Genomic DNA, 6,443 nt, shown 5'->3' on the forward strand with positions numbered 1-6,443 from the left:
TGTCCGTGGAGGATTGGTTCCTCTACAAACAAAATAATTGTCTATATAGCCATTTCTGGAAATTGAACAAGCATATTATGTGACGCCCCCACCTCTCCCTAAAGCGATCCCTACGGTATCAGCGGGACGCCTGCCCAACTCTCGTCAGGACTCACGCACTCGTTCAAGCTTAATATAGAGCCATGGAACCACCATCGACTTAAATAAATGTATTTCGAATATACAAACCATAGCTTCAAAGCTAAAAGTTATGATTACAATACACCCACCAACAATAATAAAATTACACTTAAAGAGCCATTAAAAGTTAATGCAAAAGGTATACTAGCATCCACCAAGTCGCTAGTCTAGAACTACCAGTCCACCTCCAAAGTTTGTTAAAGAAAACAAACTTAATGGGATGAGCGAACTCTCAGTGAGATCAAGAAAATAAACAGGCAAGCAAATAATACCAATCAATCAAATAACATGCTTTAAACAACTTTTAAATACAACATTTCATTTAAGTGCACAAATAGGAATTTAACACACAAGGAGGATACAGGATCTCTCAGGAGCTATTTCCACGTATCGATCAATTTGAGCCATCTGGGGTTGATCCTCCGTCAACCCACGTATTAAAACCACTGTAGCGCTCCACTTACTACCTCCACTCACCTAACACTCGCTCAGATCTAAAACCAAACATGTATGAGATCATTTCCTTGCTAGAGGATCTCAAACAACACATCATACTTCTAGAAGATGGTTTGATGATGACCATGTCACTAGGCCAACAAGCCACCTTCATTGACAAAAGGAACTTGCTTGTGCCTCTTATTCCTGAAGACAATGAGAATGTTCATCAGAAAGAGCCAAGAATTGAGCCAACTGAGCAAATTCCTCGTACTGAAACTACTCCAGAGGCTCGTGCTTCCAGTTCTCAGCCACAAGACAAAGGAAAGGCTCCAATAACCGAAGAGGAAACCGAAGAGGATGATGAGGAAACTGAAGAGGAAGAAGTGGATCCTGCTCAGTACTGGCTAGCAAACAGAAGGCCCGAATCGTCCAAAATCACCATTTAGGCATTTCTAGGCTAATGCACTTCGTGATTAGGATTTTAGTTCATAATAGACTTTTGGCATCTTTTGCATTTTAAACATTTCGTATGTTCTGTATTAAGGATTCTATTTCCCTTCCTTTGCTGGTCTGTAAAACTGTTTGGTTATTTTTTGTGTTTAGAATGAATGTTGCTTTAGTGGATTATCCCTTCGTTTTGGATGAATGTTGCTTAATTTAGTTTGGCCTCTGATTTTTGATATTGACTGCCAATAATTGATGTTGTTCATGGTGCTGTTGACAATTGCTGGTTGTTGCCAATATTCATGATGATGTGTTTTGGTTTCTGATTTTGCTGATAATGATTGATAATTGTTGATAGTATTGCTTTTTGAATACTGGTTTCTGGTTGATCTAATGATGACAAAAGAGGGGAGAAATGGATACTAATTTCTAACGATGTTAATCTGGTGATAAGTGTGATAAAGGGATATCATTCTGAGGGGGAGTATTCACTCCTTGATGTATTAAGTAAGGGGGAGCTGTGTCTCAATTACTTTCCTCCATCCATTGTTTTGTCATCATAAAAAAAAGGGGAGATTGTTAATCTCAGTCTGTAGCTTTTGATGATTACGAAACAAATGGATGTTATTAATGATCTCTCAATAGACCTTTTCAGAAATGGAGCTAAACAGGTTCAAAGGTTAAGCACAAAGGATGCTGAAGTTGCTGTCAGACGCACAAGAAGACCGGATCGGACGTCCGACAACCATTGCGCAACTTCGGACGCATGAAGAACTCCACCCTCGGACGTTCGAAGATATTAAGTCACTCCTTCTAAGCTCACTGACCTCGATCGGATGCACATCATCAGAGGACCGGATGTCCGACAAACATTGCGACACTTCGGACGCAAAGTTTTGGAGGCATCGGACGTCCGAAAGAATTGAAGAAGAATTCTCAGTTTCACTTCATACTTTCAGATGCATACACTGAAGGCACCGGACGTCCAAAACAACTCAAGAAAATTTCTTGAGCTCACTGTCCCCGTTCGGAAGAAAGAAATTAGTCTACCGGAAGTCCGACACTGACAACGGCTAGTTGACTCTTCAGCTGGTTTCTATCCGTTGGGAGCATTAATTGAAAAACTTTTGTTCTTATATAAATAGAACAAAGTCAACTATTTCAAATAAATTTTGCACATTGAGACTACATCAGATCAAGAGTGATTTTAGTAGGAAAATACTCTTCAAAGGAGATTTGTAATCTTAGTTGTGAAAATTTCGAGAAACTTTTCTAGTGTGATTCGATTAGTTCAATAGTGTAGCTTTGTGAGGGTTATTCGAGTGATAGTAAAACTTCCTTGCTTGACCAAGTGTGGCTTTGGGCAAGGTGGAAGTGATCCTTCCTTTGTACGTAAAGATTGGTTGTAAGTTGATCAACTTGAAGAAGGTTGCTCACTAAAGTGATATTCAAACTCAAGAGGAGTTTGGCATTTGGTTTGATATTCTTTCTCTTTTAACTTACTGTCTTGCTATATAAATTAAACATCTTTTCTACTCACAAGCACTTGTGCTTTCTCATTAATTGCTTCATTCTGTGGTCATTTAGAAAAAGAGGACAAGTACTCAAAAAGTGACTCACAACTTGGCCAGTTTTTTAAACTACCTAATTCACCCCCTCTTAGTTTGTCATCGATACTTACAATAATACACTATGAATTTAACATGCAATAACTTATGTCACGGCCCCACCTTCCCCTGAGGCGAACCAGAGGGTTCGGCGGGCCGCCTGCCCAGCTCTCGCCGGGACTCAGTCGTTCACTACAATCCTCAATTGAATTTCAAGATATACATATCAAATATACATCAAAGGTTCCCAAACTTTACAGATCAAAAGCGAAGCGTCCACGCTTCCGCAGCGCCACTCTGATCCTTGATCACAATTAGTATACAGGAGGAAGTCCAAAACTAGACTCTTACACATCCAATCAATTCTAAACGTTCTAAACGTTCAATACAAACCCAATATGAATAATTACACAAAAGGAAATCCAAGTTCAATCCATACATGAAATAATCCATGAATAACGCTACAAGCCCTTCCTTCGCCTTGAGCCCTGTGGAGGGGAATAAAACATTTTTGGGGTGAGCTAGAAGCTCAGCGAGTAACCAGTAAAATCAGTAATCAAATCGGTTCAACCATAGTTCATTTCAATGATGTTCAATTCAAATCAAATGATAAGTCCAGAAACAATTTCAACATTTACAAAACATTAAATATGGAGTATCAATAATTCAAGAAACATGTACAATGGAAAGCGATAGTAACATTCGTGCAAAGGATACATTCGTTCTCCTGTCCTTCATTTGACATTTCATTATTTTCCACCAACCTCCACCAACCTACAAAGGTAATACTCGAGTATACCAAACGTTCACCCAGGTCCCTAATCGCCCGACCGAGTCCGCTTCTGGCTCGAGACGACCGGTAACAAGGGGCAATGGCCAGTTCAGCCCAAAAGGCTTACATTCATGCGCAAGTAGCATTTAATCACTAATCATTGAAAATTTCATATTTATTTAGGTCGAGTGCGATAAAGTACACACTCGCCTAGAAAACTCGTTTTAACAATCATTGAAAGCAAAATCAATAATAACAAGACACTAAGATGCAAGCACGCATGATATGTAAGAAAACAGTTCCAAAAGTAACTTTGAAAACAGTTCAAAAGTAGATAATGCAGGAAAGCGGTTCAAAAGTAAATTTCGAAACAGTTTGAGGTCACTCACCTCCATGGCTCAGAAATCATCCATCAAATATCATTGCCTTGCTCAAATCCAAGTCTTAAATCACAAACTCAATGCAAACGAGTTCCTTCAAAGTTCGGACAGCACTTCCCCTGAATTTGTTAACTTTTCCAGCCATCATGGCTTCATTACTTCCTCAAATCAGTCCCAAAGGTACACACACAACAACAAGTTCATCCAATAGCCATTCAGCAAGCTCCAAGTAGTACTAGTACAAGTCCAGCTAGGGAAAAGTCCAGAAATGAAAGTTTAGCTCAAACCAGAAAAACAGTTTTGACGTCATTTTGCGGTAATGGTACCAAAAGCACTACGATGGTCGGATGAAGGTGTAAGACCCACCATTTCGAAGCTAAGAGATAGGGTTACAACAATGTAGAAGGCCACTCAGTCCAAATCCTAGTACAACTAGGTCAAATATGCAAAATACCAAACCAGAACCGTAATTACAGGTTTACAAATCACACTATGCTGTAATTAGTCCAACTCAGTCCATACAGGTCCGAATGCAGAAATTCCAAAGGCATGCGGTAGCTAAGACATCCAGCTACATTTCATCAGAAGACACTAACATCCAAATCCAAAGAAATTCCAGTCAAAACAGATGATTACAAGCGCAGTTCGCACATTCTGATCAACCCAGAACAGCAACAGTAAAATCGACATATATCATTCTACACTACTCCAATTGCCCTGAAATTTTACAAAAACCTCAAACACATCAATACCTACAACTTTCATGTTTTAATAAAAGGCCAATTCGGCCTCTAACCATATGATCCCAAAACCGGACAGAAAGGGGGTTATGAAACCCTAACTTTCTCAAATTCCTTCCAAATCCAAAATTGGTTGCAATTACCAATCATATACACCTACTAGAGTCATTACCCCTCATTACCAACCATCATAAATAACCACAACATCATGATCACATTAAACCAGAAAATTCCTCAATAAAATAAAAACTTCACCAATTCATCTCAAACCAAGAAATAAACCACAAATTTCAGCACTTTAGCCACCACTAGGCACAACTTAAGCATCATTAGGTGTAGGAGGAAGTTCAATCACCACTTACCTAGTAAACAAGAGAAGAGGAGTTAATGGACACCTTAACTTCCTTGAACACTTCCACAAAATCACTTACTAGCACCAAATGGAAGGATTGTATGGAGTAGAAACAAATTTCAGCACTTGGGTTGGATGATTTGAGCTAGATGTTAGCTAAAATGGTGAAGAGCTCTCTTCCTTTCTTCCTTAAGGTTGGTCGGCCAAAGAAGAGAAAGAAATGGTGATTTTGTGGTAAATTTGAGATATTTAATCAATGGGTCAAATAAGTCCAAAAGGTGAATAGTTGTCATAAGCTTCAACCAATGGAAGTGTGACACTTGTCACTCCATTAAATGCATTTCTATCCTTTTGTTTCCTCTCACATCAATCACATCTCATCCTCTACTTATCTCTTAACACCCGATAAGTTTCACCCAGTATCCGGAACTTAACCTAATTGGTCAAATTTTTCCGAACTTTCGCACTCGTGGGTCCCACGTTCAAAATACGTTTTTAATTACTCAAAAACTAACCGATACTAGAAAAATCATTTTAAAACTATCTTTGCTCATAAACTTTATCTGGGGAATTTTTCTAATCAAGAAAATGTAGAAAAGGCGGGCGTTTAAAAAAATAAACCCTAGAAAATTAGAAAATTTCCGGGTTCTCAAACTCATTTTTTTTCGGGGCATCACAACTTATATATAGAAAATGATTTAAAACTTGACTCACTTATAAAAATATATGAGAAATTAAGGAAATAAAGTAAAGTAAAGAAAATATATTCAAAGAAACAAGATCAAATAAAATAATTTTCGGGTCCTCACAAGGACTGGCTCCCTGTTGTGTGTCTGACGCTCAAGTCAGTTGAGAAGTAAGAGGGAATAGAGAAAGTAATAGTATCGTATTGCATATCTTTTCTGGTTCTCTTGTCCATTATTTATAGAGTTCTTTGGGTTAGCCGTGAAGGAGTCCGAAATTATCCCTCTACTTGTAGTAGTTATCCCATTCTCAACTATGAGTCCTACTAGGTTACTAGAAGTGGAGTCTCTTTTGGACTCCAACTACGCCCTTATCCTGATTGATTAGGAACTCCTAACTAGTTTGGGCCCAGGAAGGCTTTAAGGTTGAGTTCTGAACAGGCTAGTCAGTTTGACCGAACAGGCAAGTAGGACTAACACGTGTCCGTGGAGGATTGGTCCCTCTACATACAAAATAATTGTCTATATAGCCATTTCTGGAAATTGAACAAGCATATTATGTGACGCCCCCACCTCTCCCTAAAGCGATCCCTAGGGTATCAGCGGGACGCCTGCCCAACTCTCGTCAGGACTCACGCACTCGTTCAAGCTTAATATAGAGCCATGGAACCACCATCGACTTAAATAAAAGTATTTCGAATATACAAACCATAGCTTCAAAGCTAAAAGTTATGATTACAATCCACCCACCAACAATAATAAAATTACACTTAAAGAGCCATTAAAAGTTCATACAAAAGGTATACTAGCATCCACCAAGTCGCTAGTCTAGAACTACCAATCCACC

The sequence above is a fragment of the Coffea eugenioides genome, unplaced genomic scaffold (genome assembly GCF_003713205.1).
Source record: "Coffea eugenioides isolate CCC68of unplaced genomic scaffold, Ceug_1.0 ScVebR1_96;HRSCAF=448, whole genome shotgun sequence".
Classification (NCBI taxonomy): Eukaryota; Viridiplantae; Streptophyta; class Magnoliopsida; order Gentianales; family Rubiaceae; genus Coffea; species Coffea eugenioides.